Source organism: Phacochoerus africanus, chromosome 8 (genome assembly GCF_016906955.1).
Source record: "Phacochoerus africanus isolate WHEZ1 chromosome 8, ROS_Pafr_v1, whole genome shotgun sequence".
Lineage (NCBI taxonomy): Eukaryota > Metazoa > Chordata > Mammalia > Artiodactyla > Suidae > Phacochoerus > Phacochoerus africanus.
In genome coordinates, this window is record NC_062551.1 from 105880831 (window position 1) to 105894163 (window position 13333).

A 13333-nucleotide genomic window follows, 5' to 3' on the forward strand; every position below is an offset into this window, starting at 1 on the left:
CAATTACTTGATAAGCAAAGAACCATGAAAGTGTGACCAGTTCTCAAGGGAAAAGACATAGAAGCCAACCCCAAGATGACACATATGTTGAAATTATGAGAGAAAGGCTTTAAAGCAGATACTACAATAAGCTTCATGAGGTAAAGGTAAATACACATGAAAGAAAATTAATATAAAGATAGGAGATCTTGCAAAGAAAATAAATTACAAAAATGAACAAAATAGTATAAAAACATACAATCTCTGAAATTTAAAATTCACTAACAAGCTCAATAGCAGAATGAAGATGACATGGAAAAGAGTCAGTGAACTTGAACACAGATTAACAGAAATTCTCCAATTTGAAGAACACAGAGAAAAAAAGATCAGGAAAAAACAATAGAACTTCAAGTCATGAGACTCTACAAAATGTCTAACATTTACAACAATAGAATCCTTTAAAGAAACTGGTGCAGAAAAAATTTTTTGAGGAAACAAGGGCTGAAAACTCCCCAAATTTGGTGAAAAACACTAACTTGCAGATTCAAAAAATTCATTGAACACAAAACAGTATAAACTCAAAGAAAACCATACCTAGACACATTATAATCGAACTACTGAAAAATGAATGTAAAGAAAAAAATCTTAAAAGCAACTAAGGAAAAGCAGTACCTCTATAGGAGAACAATGATGTTAGTAATGATGGATTTCTCATCAGAAACCACGGAAGCCAGAAGATAGTAGAACATCTTTAAAATGATAGGAAAAAAACTGACAACCAAGCATCCTATATCCAACAAATATATCCTTTAGGAATGAAAGAGAAATAAAGATATTTCTAGATGAAGGTAAACTGAGAGAACATATAGCCAACTGAAAGAAATGCTAAAGTAAATTCTTCAAACTGAGGGAAAATTATACCAGATGAAACCTTGGACATTAGGAATCAAAGAACAAAAACAGTAAAGTCTGAGTATATATAGAAAACTGGGGGGGGGGGGGGGGGGTTAATGCATGTTAAATTAAAATATATGATAACTATAATATAAAGTGAGGTGATTAAGGGACTTATATGATTGTAAAGCTTCTAAATATTAAATAGTAAAATATTACTCTAAGTATACTCTGAAATGTGAAGTATTTCTATTATATTATTTAGAGCAGCAGTTCTCTACTTGGAGTAATTTTGTGCACCAGAAGACAACTGGCAATGCCTAAAGGCAGTTTTGACTGCCATAATTGGGGAAGAGGTGCAACTGGTATCTAGTGAGTAGAGATCAGAAATACTGTTAAACATCCTACAATGCATGGGACAGCTGTCCAGAATGGATAATTATTTGGTCCAAAATAGAAATAGTACTGAATTTGAGAAACTCTTCCCTAGAAAAACCCAGAAAGAAAGAGGGAAAGAGGGAAGGAGGAGAGAGAGAACACCAAAAAAGCAATAGATAAAATAGAGTAGAATACTAAAACTATTCAAATTATTCTAAAGAAGGCAGGAAGGAGGGAACAAGGAAATGAAAAAAGCAGACAGAAAAAAAAAAGGAAGAAAGCACAGCAAAATAATAGACCTAAACCTAACCACACCAGTAATTACATTAAATGTAAATAGTCTAAATATACCAATTAAGAGATTGAAAATGGTCATTAGATTTCTAAAAAATCCACATGCTGGTTTCAAGAAACTCAGTGTAAATATAAAGACCTAGATAAATTAAAAGTAAGAGGATGGAAAAAAGTCACAAACAATAATCCAAAGGAAATTTGAACGGCTGTTTTAATATCAAAGTAGACTTCAGAACAAGGAATATTATTTAGGATTAAAAAAGGATATTATGGATTTATAACGTGGTCACTTTACCAAGAAGACATAACAATTCTAAACGAGTATGCACCTAATAACAAGGCTTTATATAAAACACATGTAGCAAAAACAAACCTTGACAAATTTAAATAAAATCATACAAAGTATGTTAATAGACCATAATAAAATTATAAATCAACAGAAACATATTTCTTTTTTAGTTTTACATACTGATGTCAAATTGTTTGATCACCAGATGCTGAAAAACTATCCTTTCACCATTGAATTTCTTTGTCATCTTTGTCAAAAATCAATCAATGGACCTATTTTGTATGAATGTACTTCTGGACTCTCTGTTCTATTCAATTGATCTATATGTTTATTTTTACCAGGACTACCTGGTCCTGATAACTGTAGCCTTATAAAAAGTTTAAATCAACTAGTTTAAATCAATTTCTATTTCAAAGCTGTTTTGGCTATTGTAGGTCCTTTGTTTATCCATGTAAATTTTAGAATCAGCTTGCTGATTTCTATAAAATACACTGTAGAGATTTTGATGAGATTAAATTACATCTATAGATCAATGAGGGAAGAACTGACACTCTAATAATATTAACTCTTCCAATCCATGACACATATATTGTCCACTTATTTGGGTCTTCTTTTATTTCTTACATCAATGACATGATTTTTAGCATGTATATTATCTACTCAAATATATCATATTTTTATACTATTATAAATAGTATTCTTTTCAAATTTTAATTTCTATTAGTTTATGCTACTTTACAGATGCACAGTGGATGTTTGTACATTGACCTTAAGTTCCATGACTTTCCTAAATTCACTTATTAGTCCCAGTAGCTCTTTTATACATTCTTAGGAATATTTTCTTTGTTGTCAGCCTAGAGAGAGAGATTTCTCTCTCTTTTAATCTGTATTTACTGGAGTTCCTGTCGTGGCACAGCGGAAATGAATCCAAGAACCATGAGGTTGCGGGTTTGATCTCTGGCCTCGCTTAGTGGATTAACAATCCATGCCATGAGCTGTGGTGTAGATCACAGATGCGGCTAGGATCTGGTGTTGCTGTGGCTGTGGTGTAGGCTGGCAGCTGTAGTTCTGATTAGACCCCGAGCCTGGGAACCTCCATATGCCACAGGTGTGGCCCTAAAAAAACCAAAATAAATAAATAAATAAAAATAAAATATATACAAAAAAATCTATATTTACTTTATTTCTCTTTCTTGTTTTATTGCTTCAACCTCCAGAACAGTATTGGATAGAAGCAATGAGGGTAGTCATCTTTTCCTTGTACCCATCATAAGGAAAACATTGTCTTTCACCATTATGTTAATTACAGGTGCCCGCTATTAAAATGGGGGCTTTTAAAAATTCTTGGCTTGATAAGCTTTTGAAAAATTCAAGTATGGATGTTTTTTTCTGTACCTGTTGAGATGATTGTGTGGTTTTTCTTCTTTATTCTGTTGATATAGTAAATTACATAGATTGTTAAATGTTAAAACAACTTCCCACTCCTTGGATAAACCCAACTTAGCATGAAATATTTTCCTTTTTATGTATTTATGGATTCAATTTACAAATGTTTTTAGAAGTTTTTTTTGTGTGTGTGTCTATGTTTATATTTCCTTCCTTCTTTCCTCCCTCCCTCTCTCCCTTCTTTCCTTCCTCCATTTCTTCCTTTCTTTTCCTTTTTTCTTTGTGTCACTATCATGGTAATGTTAGTCTCATATAACAAGTTGGGAAAGAGTCCTTCTACTACCATTTTCTGGTAGAGTTTGTGTAGAATTGTTACAATATCTTTAAATGCTTGGTACAACTCATTAATAAAACCTAAATTTTCTTTGTTGGAAATTTTGGGCCATAAATTCAGTTTCTTTAGTAGATAATCAGGTTATCCATTTCTTCTTGAGGGAGTTTTGTTAGTTTATGAGAATTGATCTTTTAATGGCCACACCTGTGGCATATGGAAATTCCCAGGACTAAGGTTTGAACTGGAGCTACAGCTGCCAGCCTGTGCCACAGCCACACCAATTCTTGATCCAAGCCACATCTGTCACCTACACCATAGCTTAAGGCAATGCTGCATCCTTAACCCACTGAGCAAGGCAAGGGATCGAACTCCATCCTCATGGATACTATGTCAGGTTCTTAACCTGCTGAGCCACAATGGGACCACCAGAATTGGTCTAGTTCATTTAGATTTTTATATTTCTGGGAATCAGTCTTTTTCATCATTATCTCCTACTGTCCCTGTAATATTTATATTGTCTCTAGTGATGGACCTTCTTTTGAGCCCAATACTGGTTGTTTACATCATCTCTCTTTTCTTGGGCAGTTTGGCTAGAGATTTATAAAATTTACTAATCTTTTCAATATTGCATAACTATCACCAGCCTCTATTTCTAGAACTTTTTCATTTTTCACTATCCCAAATAAAAACTCTCCATCCGTGAAAAAATAACTCTTCCTTCCCCTCAGCCCCTTGTAATCTCTATTCTACTTTCTGTCTTTATGAATTTGCCTATTCTGTGTATGTTTCTGATTCTTTAAATTTGTTAAGATCTGTTTTATGGTTCAGACTATGGTCTGTCTTGGTAAATATGCCATATGCATTTGAAGAAATTGTGTATTCTGCTGATGGTGGAATATTCTATAAATATAAACATGGTCAAGTTTTTCTTTTGTACACTTTTTTTTTGTCTTTTTAGGGCCACACCCTTAGCATATGGAAGTTCCTAGGCTAGGGGTCGAATTGGAGCTGCAGCTGCTGACCTATGCCACAGCCATAGCAATGCCAGATCTGAGCCCTGTCTAAGACCTACACCACACAGCTCCTAGCAATGCTGGGTCATTAACCCACTGAGCGAGGCTAGGGATTGAACCTGAGTCCTCATGGTTACTAGTTGGGTTCATTACCACTGAGCCACAGTGGTAACTTCTTTTATACACTACTGATATTCAATTGTTCTATTGATTCCCAAGAAAGAAATGTTGAGGACTGCATGTATTAATGTGGATTTCTCCTTTAGTTCTACTGGCTTTTGGTTCATATATTTTGAAACCTTATTTTTAGGTGCATACACATTTAGGATTGTTGCATTTTTTTTGATGACTTACTCATTTGTAACTATGTAATGCCTTGCTTTAATCCGTGCTAATACTTCTTTTTCTAAATCTTCTTCAGTATAAACTCTCCAGATTCATGAACTGGAAATACTCCATCTCACACTCTGCAGTCACATATCTTAATCTCATTTTGTCAGATAAGTATAGTAGTTTATATGTTTCCAAAAATGGAACTATTTGGCTTACAGAACAAGTTGAGAGCTGTGTAGTGACTGAAACATATGCCCTTCAAATATGAGGCAATCTCATATAAGCAAAAGAGGAAAATTTTAGAAAGCATTTTATGGTGGTAGTTGAGAAAGTTTATTGAATGAAATTTGAAATCCCGTATGGAATCTTTGTTGTACTTTTTTTCCTTACATTTTAGGATCTCTAGTCTGTTTCCTTGGCCTGTACTTCTCCCAAACTAATGTTCTAGTAAACATCAGTGGGACTGAGCATTAGAGTGACCCCTAATGCCAGAGTACACAGCCTCCCACTCCCTAAATGCCAACTTAAATTCCCGAGGGAGCCAGAATTGACTTTATCTCTATTTCTGGATCTTGGAATAGTGGAGAGTTTTGTTAGGTTGTTTTTAGTCCTAACAAGGCAGCACTAGTTATCATAACTTGCTGTTTCAATGGTGGAGAAAATAGTATCCTCTCATCACTATTTATGACTTGTTATTTCCCTGGCATGGGACTTTGAAAAGAAAAATGAAACATTACAAACCAGAAAACAGTTCTTACTGCCTAGAGAAAGGGAAAATTATCCTTGAGATTTGGCAGAAAAATTAAGTGATGAAAATGTGTAGTCTGAGTCTCAAATTTCTCACCTGAAATATAAGGATTATGATAATGCCTGCCTCAGATGGTTGTTGTGAGAAACAATAAGATAACTGATAAGAGGAGTTCTCTTGTGGTGCAGTGGGTTAAGGATCCACCATTGTCACTGCAGTGGCTTGGGTCGCTGCTGTGGCATGGGTTCAGTCTTTGGCCCCAGAATTTATGCATGCTGTGGGCACAACTGAAAAAAAAAAAACTGCTAAGAAATAACTTAATAAGCTGTAGGACCCTAAATATTAGTTATTAATATTGCTCTTTTTGCATGCTTCTATAAGATTTATCACCTTAAAACAGTTTTAATTGGAGAAGTTGATTCTTTCGCTTAGCTTATATTTCTTTCAAATTCCTTTTGTACTTTATGGAGAGAAGCAGCATTTCAGTAATTTATTTTCTTTCAGTTTTATTGAGATATACTTGACATATAGCACTGTATAAGTTTAAGGTGTATAGTATAATGATTTGACTTACATATACCACAAGCAAATTACTTTTGAAAGTCCATTTTTTTTTTTGTCTTTTTGCCATTTCTTGGGCCGCTCCTGCGGCATGTGGAGGTTCCCAGGCTAGGGGTCGAATCGGAGCTGTAGTCACCGGCCTACGCCAGAGCCACATCAACGCAGGATCCGAGCCGCGTCTGCAACCTACACCACAGCTCACAGGCAACGCCGGATCATTAACCCACTGAGCAAGGGCAGGGACCGAACCCTCAAGCTCATGGTTCCTAGTCGGATTCGTTAACCACTGCGCCACAACGGGAACTCATTATTCTTTATACTAATTCTTCTGCTTTCTATTTTAAACAAGATGATTCAATCTATCCCTATTATTTTCATGAAGCCATGCTCATTTAAAAGTATTTTAAGAATATATGTCCACAAGTAACACGGTACATCTTATCTTTTAAAGACTAAATTTGAAAAGCTAAAAATCGTTCCTCAGCTATTTCTAAAATACTTTGTCCCTAAAAACCAGTCTTCAGGTTCTCAAAATTCATATCCAATCATCACCAAAGCTCAAGATGTGTGTGTGTGTATATAAATATATATATCTGTTTTAGATAAGGCCAGTTGGAATAGTCTTACTGCGTAATCCACCTCTTTAGTCTATGCAAAGCATAAAGTCTCTGCACATAGTGTATGTGTTTTTTGAAATGTGAGGTTGACAAAAATAATTTTAATTTGCACAAATTACATCAATAATTCAAAGATTTTAGTGAGCTTCAGCATCAACTTTTTTTAGCATCATGTATCAACATGAACATGATTGTTTATAGACATTACAGGAAATAATGTTGAAAGCATAACCTGGAAAACTGAAAAAAAAAAAAAAGTTCTCCAAATCAGCTTGCCTATTTGGAATTTTTTTTTTTTTTTTTTTTTTTTTTTGGCTGAGGCATGCAGCAGCTTGATGTAGGATCTCAGTTTCCAGACCAGAGACTGAACCTGGGATGCAGCAGTGAAAGCACTGAATCCTAACCAGGGAATTCTCTAGAATGCTTTTTTTTTTTTTTTTTTGGCTGCAGTTGTGGCATGTGGAATTTCCTGATACAGGGATCAAACCTGACGGGGAAGCAACCTGAGCTGCTGCAGTGACAATGCCAGACCCTTAACCTGCTGCACCACAAGGGAACTCCTGGAATTCCTTTTTTTTTTTTTTTTTTTTGGCTGCACCCACTGCATATGGAAGTTCCCAGGCAAGGGATCGAATCTAAGCCACAGTTGTGGCAATACCAGTTCCTTAACCCACTGTGCTGGGCCAGGGGTTGAATCTGCACAGCGCAGAGACAATACCAGATCCTTAACCTGCCGTGCCATGAGAGAACTCCAGAAACACAATTTAAAACAAGGTCTCTCACATGCACCCGCATGTTCATTGCAGCACTATTCAAAATAGCCAGGACATGGAAACAACCCAAATGTCCATCAACAGAGGATTGGATTCGGAAGATGTGGTATATATACACAATAGAATACTACTCAGCCATAAAAAAGAATGACATAATGCCATTTGCAGCAACATGGATGGAACTAGAGAATCTCATACTGAGTGAAATGAGCCAGAAAGACAAATACCATATGATATCACTTGTAACTGGAATCAAATATCCAGCACAAATGAACATCTTCTCAGAAAAGAAAATCATGGACTTGGAGAAAAGACTTGTGGCTGCCTGATGGGAGGGGGAGGGAGTGGGAGGGATTGGGAGCTTGGGCTTATCAGACACAATTTAGAATAGATTTACAAGGAGAACCTGCTGAGTAGCATTGAGAACTTTGTCTAGATACGTTGCAACAGAACAAAGGGTGGGAAAAAAAATGTAATTGTAATGTATACATATAAGGATAACTTGATCCCCTTGCTGCACAGTGGGAAAAAAAAAGCTGAAAAAAAAATAAAACAAGGTCTCTGACTTTGTAGTCTGCTAATTTGCATATTTTTATATGTATTTGTGTGTGTCAATATACAAGTAAAGACTAATATTTTCACTTATATTAAAAGATAAAGCTGGGAAATTTTTTTCCTCTAGTATGTAGTTTAAGAGACCAAAGAATTATATAATTTTTAAGGTTTTCCAAAAAAATTTTTTTAAATTTCTTTTTGTCTTTTGTCCTTTTAGGGCCTTTTAGGGCATATGGCGGTTCCCAGGCTAGGGGTCTAACTGGAATTACAGATGCCAGCCTACACCACAGGCACAGCAATGCCAGATCTGAGCCACGTCTGCGACCTACATGGCAACACTGGATCCTTAACCCACTGATCGAGGCCAGGGATTGAACCTACAACCTCATGGTTCCTAGTTGGATTCGTTAACCACTGAGCCATGACGGGAACTCCGTTTTTAAAAAATTACATGGTCATTTTAACAGGTGTGTAGTAGTATCTCATTATTGTTTTAATTTTCAACTCCTTAATGACATGATGTTCAGCCTACTTTCATATGCTTATTTGCCATCTGTATATCTGCTTTGGTGAGTTGTCTGTTAAAAATCTTTTGCCCATTAAAAAAAAATCAGATTGTTCATTTTCTTATTGTGTAGTTTTAAGAATTCTTCGCAAATTTTGGATAACAGTCCTTAATCAGATAGTTTGCAAGATATTTGCAAATATTTTCTGCCATTCTGAGTCTGCTCATTCTATCAACATCATCTTTCTTTTTTTTTTTTTTTTTTGTCTTTTTGCCATTTCTTTGGGCCGCTCCCGCGGCATATGGAGGTTCCCAGGCTAGGGGTCGAATCAGAGCTGTAGCCACTGGCCCACGCCAGAGCCACAGCAACGCGGGATCCGAGCCGCGTCTGCAACCTACACCACAGCTCACGGCAACGCCAGATCGTTAACCCACTGAGCAAGGGCAGGGACCGAACCCACAACCTCATGGTTCCCAGTCGGACCCATCAACCACTGCGCTACGACGGGAACTCCCAACATCATCTTTCTTAGAGTAGAAGTTTTTAATTTTAATGAAGTCCAACTTATCAATTAATTCAGTTCATTCATCATGTCTTTGGTATCATTGTATCTAAAAAGTTATCACCATACGCAAGATCATAGGTTTTCTCCTATGTTATCTTCTAGGAATTTTGCATTTTACATTAGGTCTGTGATCCATTTTGGCTAATTTTTGTGAAGAGTGTAAGGTCTGTGTCCAGATTCATTTTTTTGCATGTGATATCCAGTTGTTCCAGTACCATTTGTTGAAAAGACAATCATTGCTCCATTTTATTGCCTTTGCTTTTTGGTCAAAGATCAGTTGACTATATTTATTTCTATGCTGTCTGCTCTGTTCCATTGGCCTATTTATCTGTTCTTCCACCAATACTAAACTGTCTTGATTATTTTAGCTTTATAGTAAGTCTTGATTAGCATTTTAGACCATTAACATTTAATGTAGTTATTATTATTTTAGGACTTGAATGTGCTATTTATTTTTTCTTTTATATTTATCTCTTTTTTGTTTCCCTGTGTTTTTTTTTTCCTGTTTTCTAATGGGTTACTTGAACATATTTACAATTCTATTATTATGTACCTGTGCATATATCACTTTGTATTTTTTTTTAGGTATTACCTTTTACATATGCACAACTTATCGCAGTTTACTGGTGTTGACAATTTATTAGTTTTAAGTGTAGAAACTGACAATTTATTAGTTTTAAGTGTGGCACAGGGGAAACGAATCTGACAAGAAACCATGAGGTTGCGGGTTTGATCCCTGGCCTCGCTCAGTGGGTTGAGGATCTGGCATTGTCCGTGGGCTGTGGTGTAGGTTGCAGATGCGCCTCGGATCCTGTGTTGCTGTGGCTGTGGTGTAGGCTGGCACCTGTAGCTCTGATTCAATCCCTAGCCTGGGAACCTCCATGTGCTGCATGTGCCACACTAAAAAGCAAAAAAAAAAAAAAGTATACTGTGCTTCTATCTATCTATCTATATCTATCTATCTATCTATCTATCTATCTATCTATCTATCTATCTATCTATCTCCTTATTATCCCTTGTATTTATTATTACTATTATTATTTGGGGGGGGGCCACATCTGCAGCATATGGAAATTCCCAGGTAAGGGGTCAAATCGGAGCTGCTGGCCTGTGCCACATCCACAGCAACACCAGATCTGAGCTGCATCTGCAACCTATGCCACAGTTTGTGGCAACACTGGATCTTTAACCCACTGAACAAGGCCAGGGATCGAATCCACATCATCATAGACACTAGTCAGATTCTTAACCTGCCAGAGCCACAATGGGAACTCCTACTATGCCCTGTTTTTAATATATTTGTCTTAAATATTTCCTCTATATGCATTAGAACCACATCATCAGTGAGACATCATCCCAGGTTTACCTGAGCAAATCAAAGTCTCCATTAAAAGAAGATGAAACATCAGAGGCTATACTTCTATTGGTCTGTTGCCTATGGGGGCCTACTGAGACCTGAAAGTGGTCCTACAGCTACAGATATCAAGAATATAGGAATCTCTGTCCTCCAATCTCGAAACCTGCCAACTACCTGAATGAACTTGGAAGAGGACTCCACGCCTCAGATGGGAATCATAACCCCAGCCAATATCCTTACTTCATTTCAGCCTCATGAGGCCCTGAGCAGAGGAACCAGCTAACCTGTACCTAGACTCCTGACCCACACCACTATGAGATCAATTTCATATTGCTTTAAATTGCTATGTTTGTGGCAGTTTATTACACAGCAATGAAAAACTAATACATAGTTTCTACTTTTGAACTTCATTAGGTGGAACTAGAGCAGTTTTCAGTCTAGTGCTAATTTTGTCCCATTACTGAAGCAAATCCATTTCTGTCCAAATTTTTGTGAATTACGAGGTTTTTTCACTCTGACAATGGGAATATAAACCATTTACATCAATGGATTAACTCCAGGGATTATTCCTTTTAATCCTTTTGGCTGTTCTTTCTCCAGCTCCAGGTGGTTTCCTCACATGAATCTCTTAGTGTTTAGCTGAAGACTCCAGAAGGAGTCTTTTCAGGTCTCAGGAGTTCGTTCTTTTGCAGACTCAGTACTTGTCCTTGAACACAATCCAAGGAAAATGGACGCCCTTGAGGCTCCCAGCTTCAGCTCCTTGACTCAGGAAGACAAGTGGACTCTTTCTGAACCATGGTCTGGAAACTCCAAGTAAGTTGAGACAATCATAGGGCTCATCTTACTTGTTTTCTATCTTACACCCATCACTGTCCTTTGTTATCTGTGTTTAACATCTTGAAAATATTTTATAGAATTTGTCTGGTTTTTCAGTTGGTTCAGGTGAGATGATAAATCTGCTTCTAGATATTCCATCTTGGCTGGAAGAAGAATTCCAATGCTACACTGTACACTTTTAAATCTTCTTTTCTTTGCTCATTGTGTTCTCTTTTCTATATTATCCACTTGGTGAACTCCTTCTCATGTCCCAAGGCCAGGTCAAATGTTATCTTCTCTATATAGCCTAGTGTCAACCTCCAGGAAGGAATAACCTCTTCTTTATGCTCTCATGGGTCTTACTGTAGCATATTTCTACTATCAGTTGCATCATATTTAACCCAATTGCTTAATCAGGTGTCTGATTTTCCTGTTGGGATGTGAAAGGAAGTGTTTTTCACTCAAAGGACAGTGCCTGTATCCCAACAAATCAGATGCATGCTAGGATGGGACTACAATGAAGAAAAGATATATTTCTTACCATTAGGGAATTCATAACTTGGGGAGAGGATATCCTTTCTGGCCAATAAGCAATCATGATGCCATCAGAGAGTGGTATGTACAAGATGCTGTGTATTGTAGGAAGAAACATCACAAAGGAGAGGAGTTGGCTAAACATTACAGAAGTGTTATGCCTCCATCCGGAACTTGGGAGCTAAGTAGGAATCTATACGTAAAAGGCTAGTTAAAAGAAATGCTGACCCATGTGGCTAGTGGTAACAAATACGACTAATATCAATGAGGACTTGGGTTTGATCCTTGGCCCCGCTCAGTGGGTTAAGGATCTGGCGTTGCCTGTGAGCTGCAATGTAGGCTGCAGATGTGGCTCAAATCTGGCATTCTGTGACTGTGGCATGATTCAGCTCCTAGCCTGGGAACTTCCATATGCTGTGGGTGCAGCCCTACAAAAAAATGAAAGGAAAAAAACTCCACACTGAGTAAGCAATGGGTCAAAATACAGGGAGATGTAGAGAACATGGTGCCTTTGGGTAAGGGTAAATAGCTTTTAGCATGGCCATTTCAATACTGTTTTTTTCTCTCCACCCCCACCCCCCACAACATGTGGAAGTTTCCCCACCAGGGATCAAACCTGTGCCATGGCAGTGACCTGAGCCGCTGCAATGACAATACCAGATCCTTAACCTGATGTGCCCAAGATAACTCCAATGCTGTTTTCTTTATTCGCATTCGGAAATGTTAAAGAAAAGTAAACCAAAGCCACTTTATCCCTCAGTATTTAGTGAGTGCCTATTGCATGCCATGTTTTGCTAGATTCTTAGGCTGTAATGATGAGCAAAAAGAGGATCACTCCAATCCTTGAACCTATGTAACTAATGGCCAACATCAACTGCTCTATTGCCTAATACAGACTGTATATGTAGAATGAAATAGCATCCAGTTATCTTACCAAGGCAGGCCAAGTAGTTCTTATGATGCAAAAACATGAAACATAAATTCCAGGTTGCATTTTTTTTTTCCAGCACACTATTAGTCCACTTTTCATCACGGTTAGCCTCAGCATCTGCCCTGTGCTTAGGGAATACAAACTAATGCTAATATTAGCTTTATCAGCACATAGGAATGAAGAGCAGAAGGAAGGAAGAAAAGAGGAAGGAAGGCAAGTTTGCTGCCCTTGAAGGCAATTAAAATATTTTTTTAACCTCCTGTTTTTGTATTATCCATGCTACTCTTTTTAATTGGTCCATGATATTTAGCTTAGCTTAGAATAATATTGAACAGACTCTGTTTCACATCCCTGGCTTTCTCTTCTATCTATAGAGACCTGTATTCATAGAAAGTGAGTTTCTCATGGGGAGTTATTTGCAATTTTGATAAGCAACATGGTTTAGTCAATGTAAAACAAATCTAGGAAGT

The 13333-nt window shown here is 37.1% G+C and overlaps 1 protein-coding gene across 4 annotated transcripts in view; it reads right to left on the reverse strand.

Annotated features, from left to right (window-relative positions):
- Positions 1–13333, reverse strand: part of LOC125134499 (proteolipid protein 2-like) — an 84746-nt gene that overhangs the window by 970 nt on the left and 70443 nt on the right. The gene's annotated exons all lie outside the window — the stretch shown is intronic.